This window comes from Marmota marmota, unplaced genomic scaffold (genome assembly GCF_001458135.2).
Source record: "Marmota marmota marmota unplaced genomic scaffold, marMar, whole genome shotgun sequence".
Classification (NCBI taxonomy): domain Eukaryota; kingdom Metazoa; phylum Chordata; class Mammalia; order Rodentia; family Sciuridae; genus Marmota; species Marmota marmota.
In genome coordinates, this window is record NW_026000005.1 from 32,405,289 (window position 1) to 32,424,723 (window position 19,435).

The 19,435-nt window shown below is 38.0% G+C and overlaps 1 protein-coding gene across 1 annotated transcript in view; it reads left to right on the top strand.

Annotated features, from left to right (window-relative positions):
* Vwc2l (von Willebrand factor C domain containing 2 like) overlaps positions 1–19,435 on the top strand; it is a 149,972-nt gene that overhangs the window by 109,801 nt on the left and 20,736 nt on the right. The window lies entirely within an intron of this gene.

Consider the following 19,435-nt stretch of genomic DNA (forward strand, 5'->3'; position numbering starts at 1 on the left):
ATGCATATATATATATATATATATATATATATATATATATATATATATATATATTTATTGTCACATTGTAGCTTTATAAGGTATTATAGCAATACTTAAAGATAAAGCCAGAATAATTAAATAAGCCTACAGCAATGATAGGTCAGTTAGTATTAAACAGCAAAATGTAGACCTGTCTTCCCAGGTCTCTGCCCTTGGGCTCTGCCATTGACTTGTAGGTAACTTCCACTTCAGAGTCTCTGTCTCCACATTCATCCTTAAAGCAATCTAAAGTGATGGACTTCTCTGCAGGGTATAGAGAGAGAGAGAGAAAAAAAAGAAAAGCCAAGGGATTTAATAAGTGTAATTGAAAAAAAAAAAAGGATCTAGCACTCAAAACCACACTTGTTATTTCTCTTCATATAAATGCAAATTCAGCCCGAGAGTAAGCTCATGTGGCATTCTCTGATTTAAGGCATTTGCCTCGTAATAAACACAGACATTTCTCTGATTTTAGTCACCCAAGTGAAGAACAGGAGGTCTTAGGGAATGCCCATAATTTAGCTTTGAATTATTCGTATGTGGCTTTTATAATTTAAATTGCTGGGGTTATCTCTGGATAACGGCAGGCAGAGTTTAGTCATAAAACTTCCAAGTGACTGTGACTTCCTGAGCCCCTCTTCTAACAAATATTTCTAGACTGTTTTCCTTGACTCATTGCCAATAAAATGGATGGAAACGCTTTCAATTCTCTCTTTTTCTTTCTTGGTCATAGCTTCAGAACCCTAGCGCTGCTTCATTCCCTTCAGTTGCAGATATTGGTGGCTGGAATCAAGGGCCAGGCCCCAGAAAAATTTCACAGGAGGGACATACATAGGGCCAAATTGGACCCTCCGATTCACACCGTGTATCTCTGAGATGTGTGGTAAGTGTCCGAGGTACTGATGATGTTGCAGCCAAGATGCTAAAATAGACCAACATGCCACTCATTGTACCCAGAAGCCATGTTGCATTCTGATGCCAATTGTGCCGCAAAGCATATTGCTCAGGTGCCATGCTCCTGAGTGCTATGCATTTTAATTGCACATGCTGCAATTAAAATTTAGGCTTTAAAGAAATTATTGTATTCCTTATGTTTTCAGGTCATTCTATCGCTGCATTCTTTTGACCAAAAAAAATAAATAAATAAATAACAATGGAAGTTGTAATATGGCTAGTCTTAAGTTGTTTCTAAGCAAATTCCACTTGAACAGGAAGAAATACATTACCACCAGGCAAAGAGCCTTGGTAGGAGACACAATTAATGCACAACCGAGAGTTTCTGTATGGTGATGGGGACACCCATTACTCAGTACAGTGTGAACAGCGCCCCCTGGAGTTGTGCAATGGTGACATCCCGCAAGAACATAAAAATCCTGGAGAAATTTTCTTAAGACTAATTCAAATTAATTAAAACTATCTATCAAGAAAACATTTTCATTTTCTGCTCTCTGGCCCTAACTTTTCTTAATCTTAAGCAGAGTTACATGCAATCATCTCCTATGTTAACTCCAGCTCTGAAACTCGGTGATCCTGAGTCAAAGCCACTTTATAAACATCAAGTGATAGTGACTGATAACAAATGTCTGCCTCTTTCGAACAGTGTCCTTGTAACTAGTGTCATCTCAGTCAATGAAAAGAGAAAGAAATTCCTAATAACCCTTAGTTGTTTTGAAGCAGGCCTTTGGAAAGTGGTGACATCTCCGGACTGCCTGACTAGTTCTGTCTCTTTTGCAACTAAAGAAAATTCTGCAAAAAAAAATGATGAGTGGAGTGGGATCATTATAAAAAAAGAAAGTTTTATTGAAGCAATGTAGGCAGTATTTCAAAAAATGATTTCAGGTTTGGTTCCCCCTAGCTGGAAATGTTCTTTAAGCTAAATAATAAAGTCTGCTTTAAATCAAAGACAAACAAAACAATATCATTGATTTGGAGTAGTGATTTATAATTTTTTATTTAAAACTATGCTCCTTACAGTGTTTTCTCAGACTATCTTTTGCATATTCCCAGCCAAATTCTTTATTGAGCTCTACTTTTTGATATTTCATTTATAAAAGTAGGAGATATACAGAAGATACTTTTCTATAAAATTTCCAATGTTTCTTTCCGTGCCACTGATCCAAGATTCTCATCCTGAGTGGTGCTTCCCATCTCCCAATCAAGACTCCCTTGTCCACATTGGCTTACTGGAACGTGACCTGAGCTTGGCTTCCTAATGGGAAATATCATGTCTGTTACATCCAAATAGAATTAACTGCCACTAGAGAGACTAAAATCCAAGTGGCACTATGATTACTTACAAACCTTGAGTTTGAGACGCATGAACAGAAAGGTCATTCCTAAAATTGTGTTTTTAAACATGACAGTTTCAAACATGACATGTTAGGCTGAAAGCTTGACTCAGGCCCCATTGAACTACACAATATTTAGGTCAATTAGATAAATGGAGTTTTATAACAGAAGCCAATAAAATCACAATAATTAGAAATTCAACACAAGTTACCAAAAAAATAAAAAGAATACACACTCACACTATCCTATGTCTGGAACCATCTAAGAGAGAAGAGAAGATACAGGGTAATATTTATTCCTTTCTAAAAGAAAACAGGAACATATAATCTCAGTTCCTCAGGCTTCTTATCCAAGCCTGAGTTTCACCCTGGGCAGACCTGCTCAACATACCCATTTAAATATTCTCCAGTGTCCTGTATCAGCACAGAGGAAACAGCTGTGTTTTTCCTAACTTATACTTACCCAACTTTTATACTACACTGTGAGACCCATGAGGACCTGTTTTTTCCACTCTCAGAGCCCAAGTGCAAGCATATTGCATGACACATAGTAAATGCTCAGTAAGTGTCTGTTGGATTGTTGAATGAAAGATTTAATGTTTTTCCCTTTCATCAAACACATCTATTGCACGCTTGCCACAGGTCCTTCCTGGCATATTTCAGCACTCAATAAACATGTATGTAAATCATGGTGCAACTTCAATCCAAAGTCAGCTTTTAACAGGAGATTAAACCTTACAGAGACTTGCACTTAGTTCTTTGACCAGTGGAACCCTCTGCATCCCTCATGACCACAGTGCCTTGGAACTTGAATTCCATGGCCTTTAAACTTCCTCTAATGTTTATGTACTTTTCAGCCAGCTAAGAGATTGACTTTTAGCCAGCACCCATGTAGTCCACTTTGGGATATTTGGTACTTTGGCTACCAAATTTTGGCTGAGAATCAAAATCTCAATAAAGAAAGAGAGAGAAAATTAGGATTTACCTTCTAGGTTTTTTGGTATGGAAAAAGACACATAATTTCCCTTCCCTTCCTTCTAGAACAAAAAATATTAACATTGTTCTCATGGTTTTGTTTGTTTCTAAATTTTGACACAGGATCTCACTAAGTTGCTGAGGATCTTGTCTAATTGCTGAGGCTGGCTTCAAATTTGTGATCCTCCTGACTCAGCCTCCAAGTTGCTGGGATTATCAGACTTGTACCACAATACCCAACTGTCCTCATGTTCTTATAAGTTCTCATTGCTTCTAGAGAGTTTGATAAAAATATATGTCTGATGTCCTCACTACATGCTTAATATACTCCCAAATACCTTCAAGATAAAAATATAGATTTATAGCAGGACTTACAAAAGACTTATTGATCTGGACCCTTCTTTATTCTGTAAGCCTATGCAGTAGGTTCTCAACAGTAGCCATCCTCCCACCAAATAAACACACTTCACAATACACTTTACCAGGATGACTCATTAATTAATCCAGGGCCTATTAGTCCAGAACACTTAACAAGTCCTTCCCCATGGCTCCCCCTCATAATCTGGTTAGGAGCCCCTCCTAGATACACTTCCCATTGTCCACCCTCATTTTTCCATTCACCCCTTCTGCAAGAGTCTTGAATTTCCTGGAAGGCAGGACTTGAGTCTTTGGCTTGAATCTTTAGAGCCCTAGCATGTTTGGTACTTCATAACAACTCAACAAAAATGAGTGGAATATATCACATTTTCTTTAACCACTCATCCACTGATGGACACTTAGGTTGATTCAATTTCACAGCTATTATAAATAATTCTGTCATTTGTCACAACATGGGTGAACCTACAGGACATTCTGCTAAGTTCAGGAAACTAGGTACAGAAAGACCAAAAAAAATGCATATTCCCATTTAAATGTGAAATTTAAGACACTCAAACTCACAGAAGCAGAGGGTAGAATGGTGGTTAGCAGAGGCTGGAGGTGTGGGGAATGGGAAGATCCTGGTCAAACCGTACAAAGTTGAAGTTAGAAGGGGAAATACATGATAAACCTTCAAGGTGACAGATATGTTTATTTGCTTGATTGAGTCATTTCTTATTGTAGACATAAATCATAATTATCACTGTGTACCTCACACTTATATATGACTATAATCTATTCATTGTTTTACATGAATGAAATAAATGAATAAATATATCCATGCCTTTTTACTTTATCTGACTTTTTATTTTATCAGACTTGCACCACGATTATAGTTCCTCCCAAAAGATTCTACATTTCTTTATTATTGAAACCATTAACCCAATTTGTAAAGCCAACAAAATGACTGACAAGCAAATTATTTCCAAATGTGTTAACAGTAGCCTTTCTTGGTGAACCTTCCTTGAAGCAGGTGCTAAGTATGCATACATATGGTCATTCATGCCCTGTGTCCAAGCAGTTCTCTCTTTCTCCCTTCTCCCTTTTGGTACATGTGTATTTCTGCTGCCGTTTCTCATGAGAGGACAGTAGGACATGAGATCATTGTGCTTGGAACTGACTTGTAAGAGGTCATGGTAAACAAAGTGACATGTATTTATTGCATAGCCCAACATCTGCATGACCATGACAGACAAAATAAGAGACTGAGAAACAGACACAGCACTATATGTTGACAACCGCTGAATGACTCTTCATGAATTGTTAATTCCCTCTCAAACCTGGAAGCCATTATCACTCTACAAAATTACCACTTTGATTAGACACATCCATAGACAGCCTCCTACACGCTGTAGGTGAGTACAATTGGCTTCTTGTATGAGGAGAGGATCAGTGGGATGCTTGGCCTATTTTATGCAGGTCAAATGAACATTATCATGTTACAAATGTCTCTGATTCAATCCTTTCAGCGAAATTGTGTTAAGCAAGTAACTGTGGCTTCAAATGGTGTGGGCGAGGATTACTCTAGATAAAAGTCTGATGAAAACAAACACTTTTAATGGATGACTATTTCAATACAAACTTGAGTAAAGATAAAACAGATTTTTAAAGTCTATTCTCACTACCATTTTAGAATAATTTAGTACGCATAGTAATTAGTAGATATACTTAATGTATATAATGAAGCACTGTGATGTAAATTTTACTTAAAGAAACATGTCCTAATACAATGTTTTCTCTACCCTCTCAAGGACTTTTATAAATGTTAGTGTCTATTACCTTAATTTTGACACTCTGCTTTGTCAATGTTGTATTACTTAGGACCCAGAAGTGGTTAAATGGGTAAATCTGAAGTCACTTGGGTCAAAATCCACAGTTCTCAGTGTTGTTTGAGAGAGGAATTGGCTGTCTAGCGTTTTTTTTTTTTTTTTTTTTTTAATACAACTCACATTAAAACTTTCATTGGGGAAAAACTCTCATAATTTCTAAACTGAGCACTTTTAAATTGCATCTACAGATCTTCCTTGCATGGACGGCTATCTGGCTTCATATCTAGCCATACTTGCTGAGATGCCTCCTCACAAAATTAAGCAACTATATAATCAATTAAATTTTTAAAAGGCAGTGTGACGGTGCTTTCCTTGGATGCCACACTGCCTCTAATTTGTTTGGAGACTATTATGCTTGATTAATAATGGTAACAGACACTTGGTAACCCTGCAAAGGAGACGTAAATCAACTCAAAGGAGCAACAAAGCATAACTCAATTGGCACCAAGGGAAACTATTTATTCCCTACACTTGTTCAATTCAATCACAGAGAAGTTTATAAGATGATTCTGATAACTCTTCTCAAAATTTCATTCCTTTTTCCGAAATTCATCACAATCAAAATGTAAATGCAAAAATAAAGGCTGTGATTAGTTTACTGTTGATAATGTTGCCACTGCTAGCCAAAATCATTGTGTGTACCTTGTATTAATTAGGGGGAAAGATCAATATGAATGAAGAGAGAGCTTTTAGTCATGTTTCTATGTGACTACTTATTATTCTGAACCATTAAATTGAGAATCTACAATTTCTATATTTCTTCATACTTTGTTAGTGAAATAAACAAGTTAACATGACCTTATATGGTAGCTATATCCAAGCTGGTGGTTATACTTTGTTTTCTGTTTTCTCTTCTTTGTGTTCTTTTTTTTTTTTTTTTTTTTTTTTTTTTTTGGTAAGCAACTTGTAATTAGATTGCAGAAACATTTTATAGCTAACTTTTTTAACCAAAATACAGACATTGCCAAAACAGACTCTTTTCCTTAAAAAACAAATTGTAGCTCATAAGCATCACTGATACTGGAAAACCCTACATATCACACAAGTTAATTAAAACAACTTAAATTTCACCTCTAAAATTATTTTTAAAACTAGAATTAATTTTGATCTTGGGTGTACTTTTTAATGCCGCATGGGGCTTGTTTGTGTATGCATTTGCATTGATATAGTCCACAGAAAAATAACAGATACATTAGCTAAAGGAATAACATAAAAAATTTAGGATGCTTTTGTTATGATTCCTCCTCCCCAAGAAAACCTCACTGGAATTGAGTATTACCCTGGAAGTGTTGCTATGTGGTGAGATCCATGTAAAATAGTGAATAATTTCTAATGATTATGGAATAGAACTCATCTGCTAAGGATGCTTCATAAGCCCTCTGTATTGCAAAACTTGACTTTAAAAATCATCAGAAAAATATCATACTGGATGATGACATTGAAAAGAATATTAAAGTTTTGTTTTAGTCAGCTTTCTTGCTGCTGTGACTTAAAGAACCAAGCAGCACAGTTGTAGAGGAGGAAAAGTTAGTCCATAGAAGGCCAGCTCCATACTTCAAGGCTTGAGGTGAGGCTGAACATCATGGCAGGAGAGGGTGGCAGGGGGGAGTAGCTCACATCATGGTGATTAGGAAGAAAAGAGAAAGAGTCCACACGCCAGATACAAATATATACCTCAAAGCCTCGGCCCAATTCCCATCTCCTCCAGTCACAACCTACCATCTCAGTTAATCCCATCAGGGATTAATTCACTGATTAGGCTAAGGTTACAGCCCAATCATTTCTACCGCAAACCTTCTTGCATTGTCTCACTTGTGAGCTTTTGGGGGACACCACATCTAAACCATAACAAGATTTATTGGGCATTTACTAGAATCTGTAGGTGCATTATTTTTTTAATCTTCGTAATAACCTAGGAAAAGGGCATCCTAGTTTACAATTGAGAACATTAGAGCTCAGAGCAGTTAGGTTAGGAGCAAATCCTACAGGGAACAAATTCTGGAGCAAGATACAGGCCCAGCAATGTGTGTCCCTGCTGTTCCTGATCAGTGAACCACTGAGCGTCCCTTCCTGAAAATGAAACATAATCTTTTCTTCTAAGAGGTGGTTTCTTCTTGCATTTGGAAGACAGATATCAGAGAGTTGGTGTCTTTAACTCTTGTGTATAACCAACAGCTGCCCTTGGATGGCAGGCATTTATTTTCAGAATTCCAAGTCTTTTGATGCTAATGAACAGTACTTTCTCATTGAGATTTACATGAGAAGGCAGAACTCATTTGAATTAGAAGAATCCTAGAGAAATCAATTTGCTCCCTAAGAAATGTGTGGTAATGGCAGACAGCTTTTCTTCTAAAATGGTTAGCATCTGTCAACAAGACATTGAAAAGCAAGATGAGAGAGACCTGGAATGTGTTTCATGATACTGTAGTATGTGACCTTAACAGTGTCAAAATGTTCTCTCCTTCTAACAGTGACAGAGTCGGACCAAAGCTTTTTAGACAACAAATGAAAAGAAACCAGAAGATCTCCCTCATCTACTTCACTCCTCTCTCTTACTCCTTTAATGTCTCTAAATTTAGCTTTTTTCCTCCATCCCAGGTAGCACTTTGTTGTTGTTGGTTTTTTTTTTTTTTTAACTTAAAACATGCTAGTTAGGTGATAACACATGGAAGGGATTAAACCACAGAAGGTAGTTCTTTTAGCTAGTAAAATTCAGCATTTTTCTTATAACAACTCAGAAGTACCTTAGCACAATATGGCGGGATGCTGTAGGAGAGGAGTTGCTGATGGGATAACAAGTACTGTGTCCTCCATTCTGCCATCTCCTGTCAAGGTCATTTGGCTCTTCAGATGGTGTATTTTTCAACCTATTTAATCCCCTCATTTTGCTTTTAGTCTTGGTAACCCCCCTCAAAGAGAAAAACAAAAAACCAACTAGTCCATCCTGTGACTTCTCCTTGGTTCTCTGATGGACATTTACCTATTTCCACAAGAGGCTAAACTCACAGGCATACGTCCTGCTGCTAATCTGAAGGCTCCTAATCCTGTCCCCATGTGACAGCAGTCTCATTGCTTCCTGGGATCTTGATTAATCGATTAGCATGCTTGCTGACATAGGACAGGAACTCAAACAGCAATTGTCAAAGAAATGACTGAATGAACTTGAAATTTATAATGGAAGATGAGCTTGAAAAGAATATTTGGGGTAGTACATGGATAAAAATGGCAGTGGAGATAGTGCAGAAGAATTTGAGCTTTGGGGAAAAGCAGTCTCTTGTTTTTGATCCTGGCTCTGCCACCTGGTAGCTAAGATCCTGGTCAAGCATTTGACTCCAACAAACCAAGATTTCCCCATCTCTAAAACTGGGACTGGGATAATTATCATGTAAGGCTCAGCTCTATACCCAATAAATACACAACAATCGTGCTTTCAGTTATTTATTTATCTGTGGTAACCGGGTAATGCACTTACACTAATAACCTGGAGATTTTAATAGGACTCATTGAGACTGATACATTGTGGGCAAATTTTAGATGGCATTAGAGTTCTGAGGAAGAGTAAGCACTTTTTGTTGTTGTTGTTGTTGTTTCCTTGAGGTAAAAATGTGGAATCTAATTCAGAATAATAATAAACACAGACCAGAAGGGGAGCTCAGCTGCTGAGGAGCACTGTAGTTGTTTTATTTTTGCTCAGGTGGAGGAGGTCATTCATTATGGGACAGCCCTGGCTCCCTGAGTGAATGTAATGCTGATGACAGTCTGCCTGGCTGGAGTGGTCCCCCTCATGTTAGGTGGCTCTCACCACTAGGTTATTAACAGACTTCCTTCAGCCTGTCCTTGGATGCAGCAGTGAAACAAGCTGTGACCCCTGGGGACTATTTGCATCTGATCATTTATACACAAGCCACCAAGCTTCCAGGCGGTTTGGAAGATTACATAAACACCCCCAGAACCTACCAGGCTGGCAGTCCCCTCTCAGGTGCCCCGAACCAGCTGTTCTGCCTATCTGGGGACCAGGATTGCCGATTGCCTTTTTGTCTTCCTCGCTCACCGCATCAGTGAGCAGTCACTGCGGCTGACTAGACTTTGATGGTCCTAACACAGAGGTGGGAGCAAAGTTGAAGTGACTGAAAACTTCTCCTGCTGCTACCTGACTCAGAACGACCCTGACATCCTTCAGAAATGTGCAGTTAATGCAAGATGCAGATGCTGGTGTTCGAGCTGCCAAGGCCAGCGGGGTACCTATTTTAGGTAGTATCCGCCATGCAGTGACAGGGGTGCCCTGGGCAAGTGAAAATCGCCACAGGCACTGGTCAAAACAAGCTCCCTGCATCTTATTATCCCACTAGTGTGCCTCTCCTACGCCCTATCCAATCTTTCAACCTTCATGCTGTCTCTGACCTTCCTGCTCCAGGAATGGATTTATCTCAGGGGTGATTATAGCTAATGGCTGTACAATTTTCATACACTTTCATCCAAGACATATTTATATAAACCTTCCTATTACTGAAACATGTGCACAATTTAGAAATATGCCAACTTGAAGTTCACTTGCTCAGCAAACATTCATTGCACACCTACCTTAGTTTAGATGGTGATTGTTTCACACCAAGCCCCCCACCACCCGGCTTTTGTTTTCTGCAAGTTTCTGCTAGTTCTCATTGAAAAATCTAAATCATGCTCATGAAATGACTTATGCCTAAAAGAAAGGAACATTCAGTTTGCAAAGGTTTCCCTGGCAGACATTCAGCAGCAATAGCAACTTAATGGTAGCATCTCTTTTAAATTAGAATGAAGATTTTCTTCTAAATTAGAGAACTGAAAGATTTCTCCCATTCTGATACATTGCCTCTCCCCCCAATTCATACTTTCTTTTTTTTTTTTTTTTTTTTTTGAATGGGGAGAAAGATCTCACTATGTTGCCCAGCCTGGCCACCAACTCCTGGGATCAAGCGATTCTCCTGCCTCACTCTCCCAAATAACTGGGACTACAGGCACATGCCACCACAGTCCAAAACTGTTAAAAGGCTCTAATAGAGATGGCTTCATTAAAATGTGTTCAAATATAACTTTCAGCTCAGCCAACATTTAATTCATTTTGAGACCTCTCAATTCTTCATCTGTTTACCTTTAAATAGATTTGGTTTAACCATATGAAACGTAGGTATAATAACATCAATTTCACATAGATATGATTCAATTAAATAGAACCTATAAAGAAACACTAGTTCTGTTGCACAGCTTTAAATAAACGAATCAAACTAATTAATCAATATCATCATATCCTCCTCTTCATATTTAGTAAACAGGGTATTTTGAAGATAGTTATTAGATACAATAGTCAATGAAAAGTACTTGCCTTATCCAGAGCACTTTCCAGAAAAACAAACTATGTTGTATTTGCTCCCAGAATGCATCTAGATTAGTCCTCTTTTACCTCCACATAACATCCTATATGCCCTCAAAAAGCTGAACTGATTAGGCTGATTCTAAAGTGCAAAGTGGTTTTAAAACATTAATAAGTTCTGGCCAGATCTGTCACTTTGATGCTGGATAAGGGAAAACCTAAAGTCTGTGATACAACCTGAATACCATTATTTGCTAATACCATGACTATGGAAATAATGATATCAAGTCATTGTAAGTTATAGAAATCTTCTCTTTTTATTTTACTTTATTATCAAATTTAACTCTATGAGGTTGAAGATACAGAAATTAAAATTGCTATTTTTATCTAAAAATGAAGAATTGAAATTCAAAATTACATATATCTGATCAGGTACAGAACCAAAACTAGAATTCCTGGTTTCTGGTTTCAAGTCCCTTGCTCTGAGCTTGTCAAGAGGAGAGACAAAGCAACTCCAGGAATACATGTCTTGTCATGTCCCTGGCATTCTGAATTATCTGGGTTTGTATTTTCATGGGATAGGTTAAAGGGTCCCTGTTTTAATGGAAGATCCTCAACGTTGTTGATTCTTCTTCTTCCTTTTTACAATTTTTTTTCTTAAGCTAAAGTCAAATGCTGTCAGAGGATGTAGTTTGCAATGTAAAGCCCTAAAGAAAATCACAGCTGGCCCCTGATAGATAGCAAGTTGAATCTGCTGTCCAACAGTAGTAGCATGGCCAGTCTGTAGACCTTTTGTGACTTAGGCATTCCTTAGTTTGGTGGTCTTTCAAGAGCTTCCCATACTTCTAGCTTTCTTTCTCAAGACATTTCAACTTAAGAACTGGTACACTTGATACTCCCTGACACCAGATTCCATTCTCCCTATGGGGTAAAGTGTTTCAAGCCAGGACTTGGTAACCAAACAAGTGATAGAAAAATAGTTAAAAAAAAAGTCTTCAAGTTTGGAATTGGCCTTGGGCAAGTTTCATAACCTCTCTGTCTTAAATTTCTTGTCTATAATGGGGGAACACTACCATGTTCATTGTAAATTAAGAAAATTACCAAAAGGTTATTGGATGAATCTCTCTCATTGTGCTATGGCTCAGATGCTACTCTATGAAATGAGAACTATTTTTCTCCTGTTTTTTCAGATGAAAAACCTTAGCATAGAGGAGTTAAGGCCAAGGGGATGCATCTATTGAGCAGAAAAACTGAGATTTGAATCCAAGTCCCCAAATTCACTTTGTTGTGTTGCTTCTCAATTATGCTGCTTCTTTATATATTTTGTACTACTTAAGTCATGAAAACTTTTATTCTACTTTCTTTGTGTAGTAGCACCTAAAATGCTCAATCTCCAGTAATTCTTTGCTAAATGCCTCTTCTAGCAATTACAGGGTAACTACTATGAAGGGTACCTGGTGCCTGTAGAACTCTGAAGAATTATAAAAGATAAACGTAGTAATATAGTCAAATTTAGTCTGGAAAGTTGAATCATTGTCTGCAAAGCTATCTGCAAAGATTAGATACATAGAAAAAAAATTATGAGTGACTTGGAACACGGGCATGTGATATGTCTGTATGCATTTTCCCTTTGAAAGCCATTGCAAATGGCTGATACATCTCTAAGTATCAGCCCCAAATAAGTTGCCATAGAAAATATAGAATGATGCATGACTTTTGCCTTTTGGATTGATGACATAAATTCTTTTTAACCAAGGATCACAGTAATGTATGATCATTGTAAAGAAAAAAAAAAAAAAAAAAAAAAAAAAAANATTGTCTTCCTTAAAAAAAAAAAAATATATATATATATATATATATATATATATATATTTTTTTTTTTTTTAAGGAAGACAATTGTCTTGCTCCAGATACAAAAGAAATCTCTGACAGTGAACTAAGTCTCAATAATGTATGTGGCATCCTTACATAGTATAAAATATTTCAAAATATATGATATTTCTGCAGTTTCAGAGCAGGAAAGAATCTAAGGAAAAGCATTGATGTCTCTTATGGGGGAAAAAAAATTACCACTGTGGAAATTTTATAAATTTTTATAAATTTCAACCAAATTGAAAATATGGATTTAAGAAACCTTTCCTGATGGGAACATTAAGAATCCCCCAAACATCCTTGTTTGCCAAAAAGGCAACCATAATATCCCAGGAGTCCTCCTAACATGGTCTGAGGAAATCCTGTTTTTTTTCATATTCACAGTATAAAAGGAAAAATTTCCATGGACTCATTTAATCATTTTGGCATCAACTGATTCCAATTTTGCACAGATCTAGAGAAAAACAACAAACTCAAGGATTCTTACTATAAACAATTTATTACATTTCTTAAAATATTTCCATATCCACCCTGTCCTTTACCTCCATGTCCAACACAGCTCACTATCTTCTTGATTTGATTTAGGATCTCAGGCCAGAGGATGGAAATTAGCATTCTTAAGGTTGAATGGGGGTAGTAATTTGCATAATGGGGGGAGTGGCTCTAGCTTAGCTCTAGGAAATGGATGGCCCCTAAAGCAGTACATGGAGCTAGATGTAAGTGATTTTTGCTTCCTCAAAATGTTGAATCTTTCATTTCCTTTTCTGGTCAGGCCTAGGTACAAAGCAGTGTGAAGGAATCACTGTGGCATTTGGAACATAGCTTCCAATATGCACAAACTTCAGTTTGATTACCATATGCTCATTGTGTTAATTTTCTTTCAGCCAAATGCTCCCTAGATCTTATTTGCTGTCTCTTTTAGCTCCTCCTAGATTCTCCTGAATTCTAATGTTTTCCTTCCTTGCTCAGTAATGCTCTAGTGGGGAGCATGCAGAAGCACTGTTTTATTCTAGAAATGGCCCACAATAGGAATAATATTGCACATCTATGCGGCACTTGTCCTCATTGCCAGCAATTGTTGGTTTCATCAAAATGAAGTGTAATGTTCACAAGCAAGAGGAGCAATTTTTGCAAATATCAGACTTTTAACAACAGAAAAACACATGCATCGTTCAGGTACCTGGAATCTTTATCATAAGATTTCTATTATAATGTTTGCATATTTGAAATGAATATTATTCTTCCACTCTGAAGCTCCAGGATTTTTAACAATCATTTTTAGCAAACACCAAGAATACTGAGCATTACCAACCACATAAGTGGTCAAGTGAGAAGGTTCTCAGTGGTAGAGTTTCATGTTTAAATGAATCTATGCTACAGCCACGTCTCACAGAGTGAACTCCAAGGAGAATGATACCCTAATTTTAATACCAGAGGGAAAACCTACTTTCAGAAGCCTTGTTGGAAGAAATGCTATAATTATTTACTGAGCTCCTACTATGCAATGTGCTTATTGCCTTTTTGGTGCTCAAAGTCCAGTGTGCAAATGGATGTATATGTGAATGCTGTTTGTGCCAGATTCCATCATAGAGATACAGGACAGGACAATGAAGGCTTCAAGGGAAAGTGGTCAGTTGAAAATAATGGCTTTTTGTTAATCAGGAGCTTGAATGACACCATTGATCCAGCCATGACCTGGGGACTTGAGGAAATTTTAGGAAACAAATGGAACCATTTGGGGTTCCATTCCATAAATTTTTAAGGTTAAACCCTCCTGAAATCCTTGAACCAACCCTATAACTAAAACAAGGATGATTCCAGTGGAATAACCAGAGTAGAACAAAATAGATAAGTCTAGATGCGTACAGCCAAGAATAGGCTGGAGAAAGTTCTACATACAAACTGAGGCAAGGAAAAATTTACCAGAACCGAAAGGGCAGAAGATAGTCATGTTTTAACATATGATTTGTGATTGTGAATGTCTCTGTTCCTGGGGGTCTAGATAGGGCACTCCTTAAAAACAAATGATTCATTTTATTTAAAATTGTTTTTTTAAAGGCAAAGACTGACATCCACATGAAAGCAACAGAGGAGTAGATCAGCTGAGTAGCATTCACTCAAGATCATCATAAGGCAAAACTCAGCAAAATTCTATTTTGCTTTCTCCCTTGGGGACAGAATGCAATAATTGAAATGTTCTAGGTGTTCACGGTGGCACAGACACCTGAGATTAGAGATCCCATAGGAATCAAGCAAAGAAAAGCATATTCCCTATGTCCCTGTGTTTTAGTGAAAACCAGATAGCCTCACAGAGACCTCAGCAATCCTGCATTATCATGAATTTTCTCCCATACTAATAGCTGAAAACAAATTACTTTGCCCTGGAGAAGCACAGTGCATAGAATCTAGCAGGCACTGAGCAGGGTTTGTTGAGTGAATCAGCAAATACATGAAAGTTTGCCTGTAATTGTGTGCATGAGAGTTTTCTTCTCCCAGCTTTTTTCCAGTGATTTAGGTTTCACACTGAGTTACACGAATTAACGCGAGTTCTGCTTTCTTTGAATGTTTCCTCAATTTGGAGGCAATGCCAATGTAATTCCAGGGCTGTCATTAAATCTACAAAAATCGTATGACTCATGGATGTTTTCCTTTCTCAGGCTTTTCAACAGTAGTGAACTAGCACAGCAATTAGTCACTCGTACTACTCAGTCCTCTTTGTTAGTTCTGCTGAGCCACGTGGCTCGGCATCTCTCCTGCATTATGGCTGTTCTATCAGTGCTTAACAACCCAAGGCATGCAATTCACAGGCTTAAAACATTTGCACATTTTTTTTTTCTATTTTTTGCCAATATTCTCAAGGATCTGCATGGATTTTTTTTTTTTAACTGCATGTTGGCAGAGATGATGTACTTTTGATTTCTGAAAATGAACAGTGCAAGCCAGGACTTACAATTCATAAATAAATTTCCATGTTTTCCCTGCAGGATATAAATACTGTAAAACTCTGCCTACAAATTCAAATCTGAGCAGGGAACTCAACCAAATTCAGAGGATGGAGGTACTATTCTGAAAGCATTGAAGCATCCTTGATTTTTTAGTGTCTATAAAGCAGTGAAGGGCAGACCACTAATACTTCAGTTCAAATCCCACCAAGTTGTTAACATGGACCATTTGTCAAGTGGTTCCCATGATAATAACCTGCTCATGGTGGGTAACTATCTTAATCTGTGTTTAAGCTGGACCCAGCCTTTCCCCTCCAGAAATTCTCCTTAAGAATACTAATAGCAGCATTAGTAATCAATGCACACTTTGAAATCTTTTAAAATCCAGTGGAAATTTTACTTTACATCTACACCCAGCATTTCTGGGTTAGCATCATTTACAGACTGGTTCATGTTTCAACCTTCCAATGGCTTCTGTGGACACATTTCCACAATGCAGTTGCTTAAAAGAAGACAAAGTCATATGGTGGCACACGCCTGTAATCCCAGTGGCTGGGGACACTGAAGCAGGAGGATCCTAAGTTCAAAGCCAGTCTCAGCAATGCAGTGAGGCCCTAAGCAACTTAGCAAGACCATGTCTCAAAGGAAAAAAAAAAATTTTTAAAGGCTAGGGATGTGATTCAGTGGTTAAGTGCCTCTGGGTTCAATCCCCCTTACCCACCCCCCCAAAAAAGACAAATTTATTCTGAGATGAAGGAATTATCAGGCAGTTGCTTTCACTCTGGAAGATCTGGGGGCCAGAAGGGGGATCTTGCATTTCTAGAGGTGTCCTGCAGGAGCACCTGCTCCCCTCTCTCCAGCCCCTTCCTCACATCTTCTACTACTGTCTGGGAGCTTCCTGACTCTCTTCTGTCCAGACTCATGTGATTAACAATGAGTTTCCCTGGGTGATCCACAATAATGCCCACATCTCAAAATCCTTAGCCACCTCACTTCTGCAAACTTGATTTCACCATGGAAAGTAACATTCACAGTAACAGAGAAAAGGATATGGACATCTTTGGCAGGTCATTACTCAGCTTTCCACAGGTGAGAAGATCAAAGAGGACACAAATAGGGCAGCTCCATCTATTGAGGACATTATTTCTAAAGCCTTAGATGATCATGGATAAAAAGAAACAATGAGGACAACATAAAGTTATAGCTACAGTCAGGCTGTATCAAGAAGCTGGCCTAGTCATATACCTATGCTACAAAAGATTGAGATCTGGGTAGAATTATAGGATACATTTCTTTGGTCTCCCTTTTTTATTTCCAAACATAACAACCTTGATGATACTTCTATTGCCCTACCTAGCGTCTCTGCTAAGGTTTGGAGATAAACACTGAGCTAGTTCAAAGGCTTCCTAACATCTTTCGTGTTCACTCTGCAAACTTTCTGATGCAAAGAGACAAACCCAGATATGCAGCTGTTTAAAAAGTGCCTAACTCAGTGTTCAGAACCAAGCTGGCTGGAAAACCTGCATGTGAAATGCAAGTGCTGCACAAATTCTCTTTATTGCTCAAGTGCTCCAGAAAGTACAATCCCTAGGGCTGTGTTGTGCCATTTGGAATGAAAATGAGCGTCATATGAAAACTTGGGTGTATCTAAAGATCAGTGGAATTTCTAGCAGATGTTTCGCTTCCCCACAAGACAACTTGACCGTAGGAGTGGTTTATAAATTCCACTTGGAGGAAATAAATGTAAATATTTTTAATAACATGTTGCTATTTCAACATTGGCTCGTCCTTAAAGTTCAAAACACAGTCTCAATTCATTTTTTTAATGTCTAATGCATTCAACTGAAGTTTATTACCAGGAATTAAATATTTTAAAATGTGTAAACTTTAACTCATCGCTCCCAAGTTTCCACATATCATCACCATCCTCTTTCTCCCCTTAACCTGTTTGTGTTCTGTCCATCACAGTGAGTGGCATTACTTGTCACCCAGTGCAGAAACCAGGGATGAGCTATACACTTCGACCCCAGCTTCCTTCTCTACACCCAACATCATTACATCCTGCCATGTCTTAAGTGAAGATTTTCCATCATTTTTAAAAAGTTACACCTTAGTTCAGGCTCTTCTTTCTCTCCTGGATAATCACAATAGTTTTGAAACTCACAATCTTATCTGTGATCTTGCACACCTTGTTTAGTCCTCTGCACTCTAGACACAGGGGGTTCTGAAATGCTTGCTTCCTATAACTTCCCAAACTCACATATTTCAATGACTCTCCAATTCCTGAGAGATTAAAATTCAAACCTCTGATTTTGGTACAAAAGGACTTTCCTAATCTTCCCCCAACTCTTTCTCTTGCATCTTCACTTTCTGGACTTCCTACCATTTCTAAACTCTCGAATTCAGCTACGAACTTCTTGACCCAGTGCTGCAACATAAATTAGAAAGATAACTCCTACTATTCAGATTTTACATCTCTTAGAATGAAACTATTAAAATATGTGTGTTGATTTTTTTTATAGTTAAATGGTGTCATAAGGGAAGAACTAAGTGCTTTGAAGTTTGGAGGTTAAAGACAATGGAGGAGATTTCATGGTAGCACTCACAACATACTTTAAGTTTAAATTTTTCAAAGGTTTATACAGAAAATTTTTATAAAATAGATTCACAATGGGAAAGAACATCATTCTGATCTTTTACAGTCCTCAGTCAGTTTTTACAAGTTGTCTTCCTATTTTAAGGACCTGGCAGCCAGTGGTAGTAGATTTAGTAGCACCGAAGCTTTTTTGGTGGGCAAGTTTGCAGCAGTCTCAGAGTTCAGGGGAGATCACCAGAGGAGAGGAGAGTACAGAGAATGCTTTGGGTGGGTTGTTGTGAAACACACAAGCAGAAAGTGTGTTGGAGAGAGATAACAGTTCTTCTTTCATGAACATCCACTGTTGTTGGTAGTTTAGTTGTTTCCCATTTGGAACAATGACTGTGATTGGCTCCATTTCCTTTCATTCTATTATCTTTATTGACTTACTCTTCTGATATCCTTATTCACCCTTTTCCTTGATGACTGCCACCTGTTTAGCAAATCCCCAAACCCCCATAAATCATCTGCCTCCTTGGTTGGAGATGGCCACATATCCTTTCTCTTTCAGGCCACAGTGAGGGCCAGGTTTTCTCTCTCAGTCAAGCTTCCATACCTAGGGCTGAATCTCTCATACCCTATGCCCCCAATTCCTCTCATACTCAGGAGAGTACTTCACTGCTTCTCGGCAGAACGAGGTAGCATCATTTTGACTCCCTTCCTGGCCAGCATCAAGAAATTTACCTGCGCCCACCTTTACCTTTATGTCTTAGGAAACGTTTCCTTTTGGTTAAAAGGCAGGTTCTGGTTCAGTAAACCTCGGTAGGGTCTGATGTGACTCATTTTTAACAATCTTTCTGGTGGAGCTGCTCCTGCTGGTCCAGAGATCATGGCATTTTTACTGGAGTACCTTCTCTGCACCAAGACCCAGAGCATCTTCTCAAAACCTCCAGTTTTTATTCCTGGCTCTCTCCTCTTAGCACAAGGTCATAAACATGTGTCCTTGATTTTAAAAAATATACATCAACTGGATGAATAAATCCCATCCCACTGAATGGATCCCTTTTATTTTGCTGTCTCATCTTTCTTTCAAAACCACCCTTCTTGAATGTGTAGTCGATATATTTCTTCCCACATATCACTTTTAAAACCACTAAAGTCCAGTTTCT